This window comes from Ambystoma mexicanum, chromosome 4p (assembly GCF_040938575.1).
Source record: "Ambystoma mexicanum isolate Mex_15411 chromosome 4p, UKY_AmexF1_1, whole genome shotgun sequence".
Lineage (NCBI taxonomy): Eukaryota > Metazoa > Chordata > Amphibia > Caudata > Ambystomatidae > Ambystoma > Ambystoma mexicanum.
In genome coordinates, this window is record NC_090927.1 from 844,913,976 (window position 1) to 844,926,475 (window position 12,500).

General features: G+C 46.5%; 22 non-coding genes and 17 pseudogenes across 22 annotated transcripts; all 39 read right to left on the reverse strand.

Annotated features, from left to right (window-relative positions):
* Window positions 1-91: 91 nt before the first annotated feature.
* Window positions 92-200, reverse strand: LOC138457248 (5S ribosomal RNA; annotated as a pseudogene).
* Window positions 201-306: 106 nt separating this feature from the next.
* Window positions 307-425, reverse strand: LOC138462333 (5S ribosomal RNA). Its single transcript, XR_011264932.1, has one exon. It is a non-coding gene; the product is annotated as a 5S ribosomal RNA (ribosomal RNA).
* Window positions 426-531: 106 nt separating this feature from the next.
* LOC138462255 (5S ribosomal RNA) lies at window positions 532-650 on the reverse strand. The gene has a single exon (XR_011264858.1). It is a non-coding gene; the product is annotated as a 5S ribosomal RNA (ribosomal RNA).
* A 106-nt stretch (window positions 651-756) lies between these two features.
* LOC138454384 (5S ribosomal RNA) lies at window positions 757-875 on the reverse strand. Its single transcript, XR_011261063.1, has one exon. It is a non-coding gene; the product is annotated as a 5S ribosomal RNA (ribosomal RNA).
* A 106-nt stretch (window positions 876-981) lies between these two features.
* LOC138455706 (5S ribosomal RNA) lies at window positions 982-1,100 on the reverse strand (annotated as a pseudogene).
* Window positions 1,101-1,206: 106 nt separating this feature from the next.
* Window positions 1,207-1,325, reverse strand: LOC138462256 (5S ribosomal RNA). The gene has a single exon (XR_011264859.1). It is a non-coding gene; the product is annotated as a 5S ribosomal RNA (ribosomal RNA).
* Window positions 1,326-1,431: 106 nt separating this feature from the next.
* Window positions 1,432-1,540, reverse strand: LOC138458232 (5S ribosomal RNA; annotated as a pseudogene).
* Window positions 1,541-1,646: 106 nt separating this feature from the next.
* Window positions 1,647-1,755, reverse strand: LOC138456241 (5S ribosomal RNA; annotated as a pseudogene).
* Window positions 1,756-1,861: 106 nt separating this feature from the next.
* LOC138458597 (5S ribosomal RNA) lies at window positions 1,862-1,980 on the reverse strand. Its single transcript, XR_011262445.1, has one exon. It is a non-coding gene; the product is annotated as a 5S ribosomal RNA (ribosomal RNA).
* Window positions 1,981-2,433: 453 nt separating this feature from the next.
* LOC138458412 (5S ribosomal RNA) lies at window positions 2,434-2,542 on the reverse strand (annotated as a pseudogene).
* Window positions 2,543-2,648: 106 nt separating this feature from the next.
* On the reverse strand, window positions 2,649-2,767 carry LOC138461893 (5S ribosomal RNA). Its single transcript, XR_011264499.1, has one exon. It is a non-coding gene; the product is annotated as a 5S ribosomal RNA (ribosomal RNA).
* A 106-nt stretch (window positions 2,768-2,873) lies between these two features.
* Window positions 2,874-2,992, reverse strand: LOC138462257 (5S ribosomal RNA). Its single transcript, XR_011264860.1, has one exon. It is a non-coding gene; the product is annotated as a 5S ribosomal RNA (ribosomal RNA).
* A 106-nt stretch (window positions 2,993-3,098) lies between these two features.
* LOC138464310 (5S ribosomal RNA) lies at window positions 3,099-3,217 on the reverse strand. Its single transcript, XR_011266890.1, has one exon. It is a non-coding gene; the product is annotated as a 5S ribosomal RNA (ribosomal RNA).
* A 106-nt stretch (window positions 3,218-3,323) lies between these two features.
* On the reverse strand, window positions 3,324-3,442 carry LOC138462551 (5S ribosomal RNA). Its single transcript, XR_011265146.1, has one exon. It is a non-coding gene; the product is annotated as a 5S ribosomal RNA (ribosomal RNA).
* A 106-nt stretch (window positions 3,443-3,548) lies between these two features.
* Window positions 3,549-3,667, reverse strand: LOC138453973 (5S ribosomal RNA). Its single transcript, XR_011260671.1, has one exon. It is a non-coding gene; the product is annotated as a 5S ribosomal RNA (ribosomal RNA).
* Window positions 3,668-3,773: 106 nt separating this feature from the next.
* On the reverse strand, window positions 3,774-3,892 carry LOC138464311 (5S ribosomal RNA). The gene has a single exon (XR_011266891.1). It is a non-coding gene; the product is annotated as a 5S ribosomal RNA (ribosomal RNA).
* A 106-nt stretch (window positions 3,893-3,998) lies between these two features.
* Window positions 3,999-4,117, reverse strand: LOC138461067 (5S ribosomal RNA). The gene has a single exon (XR_011263708.1). It is a non-coding gene; the product is annotated as a 5S ribosomal RNA (ribosomal RNA).
* A 106-nt stretch (window positions 4,118-4,223) lies between these two features.
* Window positions 4,224-4,342, reverse strand: LOC138458609 (5S ribosomal RNA). Its single transcript, XR_011262447.1, has one exon. It is a non-coding gene; the product is annotated as a 5S ribosomal RNA (ribosomal RNA).
* A 464-nt stretch (window positions 4,343-4,806) lies between these two features.
* Window positions 4,807-4,915, reverse strand: LOC138457249 (5S ribosomal RNA; annotated as a pseudogene).
* Window positions 4,916-5,021: 106 nt separating this feature from the next.
* Window positions 5,022-5,140, reverse strand: LOC138456485 (5S ribosomal RNA). The gene has a single exon (XR_011262103.1). It is a non-coding gene; the product is annotated as a 5S ribosomal RNA (ribosomal RNA).
* Window positions 5,141-5,246: 106 nt separating this feature from the next.
* On the reverse strand, window positions 5,247-5,365 carry LOC138463703 (5S ribosomal RNA). Its single transcript, XR_011266290.1, has one exon. It is a non-coding gene; the product is annotated as a 5S ribosomal RNA (ribosomal RNA).
* Window positions 5,366-5,828: 463 nt separating this feature from the next.
* LOC138457251 (5S ribosomal RNA) lies at window positions 5,829-5,937 on the reverse strand (annotated as a pseudogene).
* Window positions 5,938-6,043: 106 nt separating this feature from the next.
* Window positions 6,044-6,162, reverse strand: LOC138461579 (5S ribosomal RNA). Its single transcript, XR_011264194.1, has one exon. It is a non-coding gene; the product is annotated as a 5S ribosomal RNA (ribosomal RNA).
* Window positions 6,163-6,627: 465 nt separating this feature from the next.
* LOC138459118 (5S ribosomal RNA) lies at window positions 6,628-6,736 on the reverse strand (annotated as a pseudogene).
* A 105-nt stretch (window positions 6,737-6,841) lies between these two features.
* On the reverse strand, window positions 6,842-6,950 carry LOC138456175 (5S ribosomal RNA; annotated as a pseudogene).
* A 464-nt stretch (window positions 6,951-7,414) lies between these two features.
* On the reverse strand, window positions 7,415-7,523 carry LOC138458615 (5S ribosomal RNA; annotated as a pseudogene).
* A 105-nt stretch (window positions 7,524-7,628) lies between these two features.
* Window positions 7,629-7,747, reverse strand: LOC138461760 (5S ribosomal RNA). The gene has a single exon (XR_011264366.1). It is a non-coding gene; the product is annotated as a 5S ribosomal RNA (ribosomal RNA).
* Window positions 7,748-7,853: 106 nt separating this feature from the next.
* Window positions 7,854-7,972, reverse strand: LOC138461581 (5S ribosomal RNA). Its single transcript, XR_011264195.1, has one exon. It is a non-coding gene; the product is annotated as a 5S ribosomal RNA (ribosomal RNA).
* A 464-nt stretch (window positions 7,973-8,436) lies between these two features.
* On the reverse strand, window positions 8,437-8,545 carry LOC138459119 (5S ribosomal RNA; annotated as a pseudogene).
* Window positions 8,546-8,650: 105 nt separating this feature from the next.
* Window positions 8,651-8,759, reverse strand: LOC138456044 (5S ribosomal RNA; annotated as a pseudogene).
* Window positions 8,760-9,223: 464 nt separating this feature from the next.
* LOC138458098 (5S ribosomal RNA) lies at window positions 9,224-9,332 on the reverse strand (annotated as a pseudogene).
* A 464-nt stretch (window positions 9,333-9,796) lies between these two features.
* On the reverse strand, window positions 9,797-9,905 carry LOC138458616 (5S ribosomal RNA; annotated as a pseudogene).
* A 105-nt stretch (window positions 9,906-10,010) lies between these two features.
* LOC138461761 (5S ribosomal RNA) lies at window positions 10,011-10,129 on the reverse strand. The gene has a single exon (XR_011264368.1). It is a non-coding gene; the product is annotated as a 5S ribosomal RNA (ribosomal RNA).
* A 106-nt stretch (window positions 10,130-10,235) lies between these two features.
* LOC138458621 (5S ribosomal RNA) lies at window positions 10,236-10,354 on the reverse strand. The gene has a single exon (XR_011262449.1). It is a non-coding gene; the product is annotated as a 5S ribosomal RNA (ribosomal RNA).
* A 464-nt stretch (window positions 10,355-10,818) lies between these two features.
* On the reverse strand, window positions 10,819-10,927 carry LOC138458617 (5S ribosomal RNA; annotated as a pseudogene).
* A 105-nt stretch (window positions 10,928-11,032) lies between these two features.
* LOC138457576 (5S ribosomal RNA) lies at window positions 11,033-11,141 on the reverse strand (annotated as a pseudogene).
* Window positions 11,142-11,605: 464 nt separating this feature from the next.
* Window positions 11,606-11,714, reverse strand: LOC138458618 (5S ribosomal RNA; annotated as a pseudogene).
* Window positions 11,715-11,819: 105 nt separating this feature from the next.
* On the reverse strand, window positions 11,820-11,938 carry LOC138461762 (5S ribosomal RNA). The gene has a single exon (XR_011264369.1). It is a non-coding gene; the product is annotated as a 5S ribosomal RNA (ribosomal RNA).
* Window positions 11,939-12,044: 106 nt separating this feature from the next.
* Window positions 12,045-12,163, reverse strand: LOC138458634 (5S ribosomal RNA). The gene has a single exon (XR_011262452.1). It is a non-coding gene; the product is annotated as a 5S ribosomal RNA (ribosomal RNA).
* Window positions 12,164-12,500: the final 337 nt, after the last annotated feature.

Below are 12,500 nucleotides of genomic sequence, written 5' to 3' on the forward strand. Positions count from 1 at the left end.
GCTATAAAACGGGATACAATTATTTTGGAAACATACCAAATTTGAAAAATAATTGAGAAGTTGCGCAATTACTAATCATGGAGCACAAAAAAGCCTACAGCACCTGGTATTCCCAGGCAGTCTCCCATCCAGGTACTAACTAGGCCCGACCCTGCTTAGCTTCCGAGATCGGGCGCATTCAGTGTGGTGTGGCCGTAGGCTCTGGGCCTAGTGAGTTTTGTACTTTTAAGCATCTAGTCAGCTAGACCTTGCAGTTTTGAAAGGCAATTGTGAAATGGCTCACTTCCTGAACTTGGAGCACAAAAAAGCCTACAGCACCTGGTATTCCCAGGTGGTCTCCCATCCAGGTACTAACTAGGCCCAACACTGCTTAGCTTCCGAGATCAGACGAGATCGGGCGCAATCAGTGTGGTGTGGCCGTAGGCTCTGGGCCTAGTGAGTTTTGTACTTTTAAGCATCTAGTCAGCTAGACCTTGCAGTTTTGAAAGGCAATTGAGAAATGGCTCACTTCCTGAACTTGGAGCACAAAAAAGCCTACAGCACCTGGTATTCCCAGGCGGTCTCCCATCCAGGTACTAACGAGGCCCGACACTGCTTAGCTTCCGAGATCAGACGAGATCGGGCGCATTCAGTGTGGTGTGGCCGTAGGCTCTGGGCCTTGTGAGTTTTGTACTTTTAAGCATCTAGTCGGCTAGACCTTGCAGTTTTGAAAGGCAATTGAGAAATGGCTCACTTCCTGAACTTGGAGTACAAAAAAGCCTACAGCACCTGGCATTCCCAGGCGGTCTCCAATCCAGGTACTAACTAGGCCCGACACTGCTTAGCTTCTGAGATCAGACGAGATCAGGCGCATTCAGTGTGGTGTGGCCGTAGGCTCTGGGCCTAGTGAGTTTTGTACTTTTAAGCATCTAGTCGGCTAGACCTTGCAGTTTTGAAAGGCAATTGTGAAATGGCTCACTTCCTGAACTTGGAGCACAAAAAAGCCTACAGCATCTGGTATTCCCAGGTGGTCTCCCATCCAGGTACTAACTAGGCCTGACACTGCTTAGCTTCTGAGATCAGACGAGATCGGGCGCAATCAGTGTGGTGTGGCCGTAGGCTCTCGGCCTAGTGAGTTTTGTACTTTTAAGCATCTAGTCAGCTAGACCTTGCAGTTTTGAAAGGCAATTGAGAAATGGCTCACTTCCTGAACTTGGAGCACAAAAAAGCCTACAGCACCTGGTATTCCCAGGCGGTCTCCCATCCAGGTACTAACGAGGCCCGACACTGCTTAGCTTCCGAGATCAGACGAGATCGGGCGCATTCAGTGTGGTGTGGCCGTAGGCTCTGGGCCTTGTGAGTTTTGTACTTTTAAGCATCTAGTCAGCTAGACCTTGCAGTTTTGAAAGGCAATTGAGAAATGGCTCACTTCCTGAACTTGGAGCACAAAAAAGCCTACAGCACCTGGTATTCCCAGGCGGTCTCCCATCCAGATACTAACGAGGCCCGACACTGCTTAGCTTCCGAGATCGGGCGCATTCAGTGTGGTGTGGCCGTAGGGTCTGGGCCTTGTGAGTTTTGTACTTTTAAGCATCTAGTCGGCTAGACCTTGCAGTTTTGAAAGGCAATTGAGAAATGGCTCACTTCCTGAACTTGGAGTACAAAAAAGCCTACAGCACCTGGTATTCCCAGGCGGTCTCCCATCCAGGTACTAACTAGGCCCGACACTGCTTAGCTTCTGAGATCAGACGCATTCAGTGTGGTGTGGCCGTAGGCTCTGGGCCTAGTGAGTTTTGTACTTTTAAGCATCTAGTCGGCTAGACCTTGCAGTTTTGAAAGGCAATTGAGAAAGGGCTCACTTCCTGAACTTGGAGCACAAAAAAGCCTACAGCACCTGGTATTCCCAGGCGGTCTCCCATCCAGGTACTAACTAGGCCTAACACTGCTTAACTTCCGAGATCAGACGAGATCGGGTGCATTCAGTGTGGTGTGGCCGTAGGCTCTAGGAATGCTAAGAATATTACTCTTATGCATTTGCATTTAGTAAGCTAAGCCATGCAGCCACTTGCAACATGATACCACGCTCATCGCTCGATCAGGCGAGATATATAAGACTGGTGGGCCCATTCAGGACTCCTATGTCTGGTAGGATAACTTTAATTCATCCATCCTGTGTCCGTTGCAGGGAGGTGGAGAGAACAATCAACACAATAATGGTTTTCTTTCATGCCTCTTGAAGGACTCAATATTCTCTGTACTGCATTACATGTGAAAGTCGATTTATTACCCATGAACACACTACCTGTATGCTAATTCTATGTAAAAAGGTAGCTCCAGCCCTCATGATGTTGTCCAACATTTCCGCTATAAAACGGGATACAATTATTTTGGAAACATACCAAATTTGAAAAATAATTGAGAAGTTGCGCAATTACTAATCATGGAGCACAAAAAAGCCTACAGCACCTGGTATTCCCAGGCAGTCTCCCATCCAGGTACTAACTAGGCCTGACCCTGCTTAGCTTCCGAGATCGGGCGCATTCAGTGTGGTGTGGCCGTAGGCTCTGGGCCTAGTGAGTTTTGTACTTTTAAGCATCTAGTCGGCTAGACCTTGCAGTTTTGAAAGGCAATTGTGAAATGGCTCACTTCCTGAACTTGGAGCACAAAAAAGCCTACAGCACCTGGTATTCCCAGGTGGTCTCCCATCCAGGTACTAACTAGGCCCGACACTGCTTAGCTTCCGAGATCAGACGAGATCGGGCGCAATCAGTGTGGTGTGGCCATAGGCTCTGGGCCTAGTGAGTTTTGTACTTTTAAGCATCTAGTCAGCTAGACCTTGCAGTTTTGAAAGGCAATTGAGAAATGGCTCACTTCCTGAACTTGGAGCACAAAAAAGCCTACAGCACCTGGTATTCCCAGGCGGTCTCCCATCCAGGTACTAACGAGGCCCGACACTGCTTAGCTTCCGAGATCAGACGAGATCGGGCGCATTCAGTGTGGTGTGGCCGTAGGCTCTGGTTCTTGTGAGTTTTGTACTTTTAAGCATCTAGTCGGCTAGACCTTGCAGTTTTGAAAGGCAATTGAGAAATGGCTCACTTCCTGAACTTGGAGTACAAAAAAGCCTACAGCACCTGGTATTCCCAGGCGGTCTTCCATCCAGGTACTAACTAGGCCCGACACTGCTTAGCTTCTGAGATCAGACGAGATCAGGCACATTCAGTGTGGTGTGGCCGTAGGCTCTGGGCCTAGTGAGTTTTGTACTTTTAAGCATCTAGTCGGCTAGACCTTGCAGTTTTGAAAGGCAATTGAGAAAGGGTTCACTTCCTGAACTTGGAGCACAAAAAAGCCTACAGCACCTGGTATTCCCAGGCGGTCTCCCATTCAGGTACTAACTAGGCCCAACACTGCTTAGCTTCCGAGATCAGACGAGATCAGGCGCATTCAGTGTGGTGTGGCCGTAGGCTCTGGGCCTAATGAGTTTTGTACTTTTAAGCATCTAGTCGGCTAGACCTTGCAGTTTTGAAAGGCAATTGAGAAAGGGTTCACTTCCTGAACTTGGAGCACAAAAAAGCCTACAGCACCTGGTATTCCCAGGCGGTCTTCCATCCAGGTACTAACTAGGCCCGACACTGCTTAGCTTCTGAGATCAGACGAGATCGGGCGCATTCAGTGTGGTGTGGCCGTAGGCTCTGGTTCTTGTGAGTTTTGTACTTTTAAGCATCTAGTCGGCTAGACCTTGCAGTTTTGAAAGGCAATTGAGAAATGGCTCACTTCCTGAACTTGGAGTACAAAAAAGCCTACAGCACCTGGTATTCCCAGGCGGTCTTCCATCCAGGTACTAACTAGGCCCGACACTGCTTAGCTTCTGAGATCAGACGAGATCAGGCACATTCAGTGTGGTGTGGCCGTAGGCTCTGGGCCTAGTGAGTTTTGTACTTTTAAGCATCTAGTCGGCTAGACCTTGCAGTTTTGAAAGGCAATTGAGAAAGGGTTCACTTCCTGAACTTGGAGCACAAAAAAGCCTACAGCACCTGGTATTCCCAGGCGGTCTCCCATCCAGGTACTAACTAGGCCCAACACTGCTTAGCTTCCGAGATCAGACGAGATCAGGCGCATTCAGTGTGGTGTGGCCGTAGGCTCTGGGCCTAATGAGTTTTGTACTTTTAAGCATCTAGTCGGCTAGACCTTGCAGTTTTGAAAGGCAATTGAGAAAGGGTTCACTTCCTGAACTTGGAGCACAAAAAAGCCTACAGCACCTGGTATTCCCAGGCGGTCTCCCATCCAGGTACTAACTAGGCCTAACACTGCTTAACTTCCGAGATCAGACGAGATCGGGTGCATTCAGTGTGGTGTGGCCGTAGGCTCTAGGAATGCTAAGAATATTACTCTTATGCATTTGCATTTAGTAAGCTAAGCCATGCAGCCACTTGCAACATGATACCACGCTCATCGCTCGATCAGGCTCGATCAGGCGAGATATATAAGACTGGTGGGCCCATTCAGGACTCCTATGTCTGGTAGGATAACTTTAATTCATCCATCCTGTGTCTGTTGCAGGGAGGTGGAGAGAACAATCAACACAATAATGGTTTTCTTTCATGCCTCTTGAAGGACTCAATATTCTCTGTACTGCATTACATGTGAAAGTCGATTTATTACCCATGAACACACTACCTGTATGCTAATTCTATGTAAAAAGGTAGCTCCAGCCCTCATGATGTTGTCCAACATTTCCGCTATAAAACGGGATACAATTATTTTGGAAACATACCAAATTTGAAAAATAATTGAGAAGTTGCGCAATTACTAATCATGGAGCACAAAAAAAGCCTACAGCACCTGGTATTCCCAGGCAGTCTCCCATCCAGGTACTAACTAGGCCCGACCCTGCTTAGCTTCCGAGATCGGGCGCATTCAGTGTGGTGTGGCCGTAGGCTCTGGGCCTAGTGAGTTTTGTACTTTTAAGCATCTAGTCGGCTAGACCTTGCAGTTTTGAAAGGCAATTGAGAAATGGCTCACTTCCTGAACTTGGAGTACAAAAAAGCCTACAGCACCTGGTATTCCCAGGCGGTCTCCCATCCAGGTACTAACTAGGCCCGACACTGCTTAGCTTCTGAGATCAGACGAGATCAGGCGCATTCAGTGTGGTGTGGCCGTAGGCTCTGGGCCTAGTGAGTTTTGTACTTTTAAGCATCTAGTCGGCTAGACCTTGCAGTTTTAAAAGGCAATTGAGAAAGGGCTCACTTCCTGAACTTGGAGCACAAAAAAGCCTACAGCACCTGGTATTCCCAGGCGGTCTCCCATCCAGGTACTAACTAGGCCTGACACTGCTTAACTTCCAAGATCAGACGAGATCGGGTGCATTCAGTGTGGTGTGGCCGTAGGCTCTAGGAATGCTAAGAATATTACTCTTATGCATTTGCATTTAGTAAGCTAAGCCATGCAGCCACTTGCAACATGATACCACGCTCATCGCTCGATCAGGCTCGATCAGGCGAGATATATAAGACTGGTGGGCCCATTCAGGACTCCTATGTCTGGTAGGATAACTTTAATTCATCCATCCTGTGTCTGTTGCAGGGAGGTGGAGAGAACAATCAACACAATAATGGTTTTCTTTCATGCCTCTTGAAGGACTCAATATTCTCTGTACTGCATTACATGTGAAAGTCGATTTATTACCCATGAACACACTACCTGTATGCTAATTCTATGTAAAAAGGTAGCTCCAGCCCTCATGATGTTGTCCAACATTTCCGCTATAAAACGGGATACAATTATTTTGGAAACATACCAAATTTGAAAAATAATTGAGAAGTTGCGCAATTACTAATCATGGAGCACAAAAAAGCCTACAGCACCTGGTATTCCCAGGCAGTCTCCCATCCAGGTACTAACTAGGCCCGACCCTGCTTAGCTTCCGAGATCGGGCGCATTCAGTGTGGTGTGGCCGTAGGCTCTGGGCCTAGTGAGTTTTGTACTTTTAAGCATCTAGTCGGCTAGACCTTGCAGTTTTGAAAGGCAATTGTGAAATGGCTCACTTCCTGAACTTGGAGCACAAAAAAGCCTACAGCACCTGGTATTCCCAGGCGGTCTCCCATCCAGGTACTAACTAGGCCTGACACTGCTTAACTTCCGAGATCAGACGAGATCGGGTGCATTCAGTGTGGTGTGGCCGTAGGCTCTAGGAATGCTAAGAATATTACTCTTATGCATTTGCATTTAGTAAGCTAAGCCATGCAGCCACTTGCAACATGATACCACGCTCATCGCTCGATCAGGCTCGATCAGGCGAGATATATAAGACTGGTGGGCCCATTCAGGACTCCTATGTCTGGTAGGATAACTTTAATTCATCCATCCTGTGTCTGTTGCAGGGAGGTGGAGAGAACAATCAACACAATAATGGTTTTCTTTCATGCCTCTTGAAGGACTCAATATTCTCTGTACTGCATTACATGTGAAAGTCGATTTATTACCCATGAACACACTACCTGTATGCTAATTCTATGTAAAAAGGTAGCTCCAGCCCTCATGATGTTGTCCAACATTTCCGCTATAAAACGGGATACAATTATTTTGGAAACATACCAAATTTGAAAAATAATTGAGAAGTTGCGCAATTACTAATCATGGAGCACAAAAAAAAACCTACAGCACCTGGTATTCCCAGGCAGTCTCCCATCCAGGTACTAACTAGGCCCGACTCTGCTTAGCTTCTGAGATCGGGCGCATTCAGTGTGGTGTGGCCGTAGGCTCTGGGCCTAGTGAGTTTGTACTTTTAAGCATCTAGTCGGCTAGACCTTGCAGTTTTGAAAGGCAATTGTGAAATGGCTCACTTCCTGAACTTGGAGCACAAAAAAGCCTACAGCACCTGGTATTCCCAGGCGGTCTCCCATCCAGGTACTAACGAGGCCTAACACTGCTTAACTTCCGAGATCGGGTGCATTCAGTGTGGTGTGGCCGTAGGCTCTAGGAATGCTAAGAATATTACTCTTATGCATTTGCATTTAGTAAGCTAAGCCATGCAGCCACTTGCAACATGATACCACGCTCATCGCTCGATCAGGCTCGATCAGGCGAGATATATAAGACTGGTGGGCCCATTCAGGACTCCTATGTCTGGTAGGATAACTTTAATTCATCCATCCTGTGTCTGTTGCAGGGAGGTGGAGAGAACAATCAACACAATAATGGTTTTCTTTCATGCCTCTTGAACGACTCAATATTCTCTGTACTGCATTACATGTGAAAGTCGATTTATTACCCATGAACACACTACCTGTATGCTAATTCTATGTAAAAAGGTAGCTCCAGCCCTCATGATGTTGTCCAACATTTCCGCTATAAAACGGGATACAATTATTTTGGAAACATACCAAATTTGAAAAATAATTGAGAAGTTGCGCAATTACTAATCATGGAGCACAAAAAAAGCCTACAGCACCTGGTATTCCCAGGCAGTCTCCCATCCAGGTACTAACTAGGGCCGACCCTGCTTAGCTTCCGAGATCGGGCGCATTCAGTGTGGTGTGGCCGTAGGCTCTGGGCCTAGTGAGTTTGTACTTTTAAGCATCTAGTCGGCTAGACCTTGCAGTTTTGAAAGGCAATTGTGAAATGGCTCACTTCCTGAACTTGGAGCACAAAAAAGCCTACAGCACCTGGTATTCCCAGGTGGTCTCCCATCCAGGTACTAACTAGGCCCGACACTGCTTAGCTTCCGAGATCAGACGAGATCAGGCGCATTCAGTGTGGTGTGGCCGTAGGCTCTGGGCCTAGTGAGTTTTGTACTTTTAAGCATCTAGTCGGCTAGACCTTGCAGTTTTGAAAGGCAATTGAGAAAGGGCTCACTTCCTGAACTTGGAGCACAAAAAAGCCTACAGCACCTGGTATTCCCAGGCGGTCTCCCATCCAGGTACTAACTAGGCCTGACACTGCTTAACTTCCGAGATCAGACGAGATCGGGTGCATTCAGTGTGGTGTGGCCGTAGGCTCTAGGAATGCTAAGAATATTACTCTTATGCATTTGCATTTAGTAAGCTAAGCCATGCAGCCACTTGCAACATGATACCACGCTCATCGCTCGATCAGGCTCGATCAGGCGAGATATATAAGACTGGTGGGCCCATTCAGGACTCCTATGTCTGGTAGGATAACTTTAATTCATCCATCCTGTGTCTGTTGCAGGGAGGTGGAGAGAACAATCAACACAATAATGGTTTTCTTTCATGCCTCTTGAAGGACTCAATATTCTCTGTACTGCATTACATGTGAAAGTCGATTTATTACCCATGAACACACTACCTGTATGCTAATTCTATGTAAAAAGGTAGCTCCAGCCCTCATGATGTTGTCCAACATTTCCGCTATAAAACGGGATACAATTATTTTGGAAACATACCAAATTTGAAAAATAATTGAGAAGTTGCGCAATTACTAATCATGGAGCACAAAAAAAACCTACAGCACCTGGTATTCCCAGGCAGTCTCCCATCCAGGTACTAACTAGGCCCGACTCTGCTTAGCTTCTGAGATCGGGCGCATTCAGTGTGGTGTGGCCGTAGGCTCTGGGTCTAGTGAGTTTGTACTTTTAAGCATCTAGTCGGCTAGACCTTGCAGTTTTGAAAGGCAATTGTGAAATGGCTCACTTCCTGAACTTGGAGCACAAAAAAGCCTACAGCACCTGGTATTCCCAGGCGGTCTCCCATCCAGGTACTAACAAGGCCTAACACTGCTTAACTTCCGAGATCGGGTGCATTCAGTGTGGTGTGGCCGTAGGCTCTAGGAATGCTAAGAATATTACTCTTATGCATTTGCATTTAGTAAGCTAAGCCATGCAGCCACTTGCAACATGATACCACGCTCATCGCTCGATCAGGCTCGATCAGGCGAGATATATAAGACTGGTGGGCCCATTCAGGACTCCTATGTCTGGTAGGATAACTTTAATTCATCCATCCTGTGTCTGTTGCAGGGAGGTGGAGAGAACAATCAACACAATAATGGTTTTCTTTCATGCCTCTTGAACGACTCAATATTCTCTGTACTGCATTACATGTGAAAGTCGATTTATTACCCATGAACACACTACCTGTATGCTAATTCTATGTAAAAAGGTAGCTCCAGCCCTCATGATGTTGTCCAACATTTCCGCTATAAAACGGGATACAATTATTTTGGAAACATACCAAATTTGAAAAATAATTGAGAAGTTGCGCAATTACTAATCATGGAGCACAAAAAAAGCCTACAGCACCTGGTATTCCCAGGCAGTCTCCCATCCAGGTACTAACTAGGGCCGACCCTGCTTAGCTTCCGAGATCGGGTGCATTCAGTGTGGTGTGGCCGTAGGCTCTAGGAATGCTAAGAATATTACTCTTATGCATTTGCATTTAGTAAGCTAAGCCATGCAGCCACTTGCAACATGATACCACGCTCATCGCTCGATCAGGCTCGATCAGGCGAGATATATAAGACTGGTGGGCCCATTCAGGACTCCTATGTCTGGTAGGATAACTTTAATTCATCCATCCTGTGTCTGTTGCAGGGAGGTGGAGAGAACAATCAACACAATAATGGTTTTCTTTCATGCCTCTTGAACGACTCAATATTCTCTGTACTGCATTACATGTGAAAGTCGATTTATTACCCATGAACACACTACCTGTATGCTAATTCTATGTAAAAAGGTAGCTCCAGCCCTCATGATGTTGTCCAACATTTCCGCTATAAAACGGGATACAATTATTTTGGAAACATACCAAATTTGAAAAATAATTGAGAAGTTGCGCAATTACTAATCATGGAGCACAAAAAAAGCCTACAGCACCTGGTATTCCCAGGCAGTCTCCCATCCAGGTACTAACTAGGGCCGACCCTGCTTAGCTTCCGAGATCGGGCGCATTCAGTGTGGTGTGGCCGTAGGCTCTGGGCCTAGTGAGTTTGTACTTTTAAGCATCTAGTCGGCTAGACCTTGCAGTTTTGAAAGGCAATTGTGAAATGGCTCACTTCCTGAACTTGGAGCACAAAAAAGCCTACAGCACCTGGTATTCCCAGGTGGTCTCCCATCCAGGTACTAACTAGGCCCGACACTGCTTAGCTTCCGAGATCAGACGAGATCAGGCGCATTCAGTGTGGTGTGGCCGTAGGCTCTGGGCCTAGTGAGTTTTGTACTTTTAAGCATCTAGTCGGCTAGACCTTGCAGTTTTGAAAGGCAATTGAGAAAGGGCTCACTTCCTGAACTTGGAGCACAAAAAAGCCTACAGCACCTGGTATTCCCAGGCGGTCTCCCATCCAGGTACTAACTAGGCCTAACACTGCTTAACTTCCGAGATCAGACGAGATCGGGTGCATTCAGTGTGGTGTGGCCGTAGGCTCTAGGAATGCTAAGAATATTACTCTTATGCATTTGCATTTAGTAAGCTAAGCCATGCAGCCACTTGCAACATGATACCACGCTCATCGCTCGATCAGGCTCGATCAGGCGAGATATATAAGACTGGTGGGCCCATTCAGGACTCCTATGTCTGGTAGGATAACTTTAATTCATCCATCCTGTGTCTGTTGCAGGGAGGTGGAGAGAACAATCAACACAATAATGGTTTTCTTTCATGCCTCTTGAAGGACTCAATATTCTCTGTACTGCATTACATGTGAAAGTCGATTTATTACCCATGAACACACTACCTGTATGCTAATTCTATGTAAAAAGGTAGCTCCAGCCCTCATGATGTTGTCCAACATTTCCGCTATAAAACGGGATACAATTATTTTGGAAACATACCAAATTTGAAAAATAATTGAGAAGTTGCGCAATTACTAATCATGGAGCACAAAAAAAGCCTACAGCACCTGGTATTCCCAGGCAGTCTCCCATCCAGGTACTAACTAGGGCCGACCCTGCTTAGCTTCCGAGATCGGGCGCATTCAGTGTGGTGTGGCCGTAGGCTCTGGGCCTAGTGAGTTTGTACTTTTAAGCATCTAGTCGGCTAGACCTTGCAGTTTTGAAAGGCAATTGTGAAATGGCTCACTTCCTGAACTTGGAGCACAAAAAAGCCTACAGCACCTGGTATTCCCAGGCGGTCTCTCATCCAGGTACTAACAAGGCCTAACACTGCTTAACTTCCGAGATCGGGTGCATTCAGTGTGGTGTGGCCGTAGGCTCTAGGAATGCTAAGAATATTACTCTTATGCATTTGCATTTAGTAAGCTAAGCCATGCAGCCACTTGCAACATGATACCACGCTCATCGCTCGATCAGGCTCGATCAGGCGAGATATATAAGACTGGTGGGCCCATTCAGGACTCCTATGTCTGGTAGGATAACTTTAATTCATCCATCCTGTGTCTGTTGCAGGGAGGTGGAGAGAACAATCAACACAATAATGGTTTTCTTTCATGCCTCTTGAACGACTCAATATTCTCTGTACTGCATTACATGTGAAAGTCGATTTATTACCCATGAACACACTACCTGTATGCTAATTCTATGTAAAAAGGTAGCTCCAGCCCTCATGATGTTGTCCAACATTTCCGCTATAAAACGGGATACAATTATTTTGGAAACATACCAAATTTGAAAAATAATTGAGAAGTTGCGCAATTACTAATCATGGAGCACAAAAAAAGCCTACAGCACCTGGTATTCCCAGGCAGTCTCCCATCCAGGTACTAACTAGGGCCGACCCTGCTTAGCTTCCGAGATCGGGCGCATTCAGTGTGGTGTGGCCGTAGGCTCTGGGCCTAGTGAGTTTGTACTTTTAAGCATCTAGTCGGCTAGACCTTGCAGTTTTGAAAGGCAATTGTGAAATGGCTCACTTCCTGAACTTGGAGCACAAAAAAGCCTACAGCACCTGGTATTCCCAGGTGGTCTCCCATCCAGGTACTAACTAGGCCCGACACTGCTTAGCTTCCGAGATCAGACGAGATCAGGCGCATTCAGTGTGGTGTGGCCGTAGGCTCTGGGCCTAGTGAGTTTTGTACTTTTAAGCATCTAGTCGGCTAGACCTTGCAGTTTTGAAAGGCAATTGAGAAAGGGCTCACTTCCTGAACTTGGAGCACAAAAAAGCCTACAGCACCTGGTATTCCCAGGCGGTCTCCCATCCAGGTACTAACTAGGCCTAACACTGCTTAACTTCCGAGATCAGACGAGATCGGGTGCATTCAGTGTGGTGTGGCCGTAGGCTCTAGGAATGCTAAGAATATTACTCTTATGCATTTGCATTTAGTAAGCTAAGCCATGCAGCCACTTGCAACATGATACCACGCTCATCGCTCGATCAGGCTCGATCAGGCGAGATATATAAGACTGGTGGGCCCATTCAGGACTCCTATGTCTGGTAGGATAACTTTAATTCATCCATCCTGTGTCTGTTGCAGGGAGGTGGAGAGAACAATCAACACAATAATGGTTTTCTTTCATGCCTCTTGAAGGACTCAATATTCTCTGTACTGCATTACATGTGAAAGTCGATTTATTACCCATGAACACACTACCTGTATGCTAATTCTATGTAAAAAGG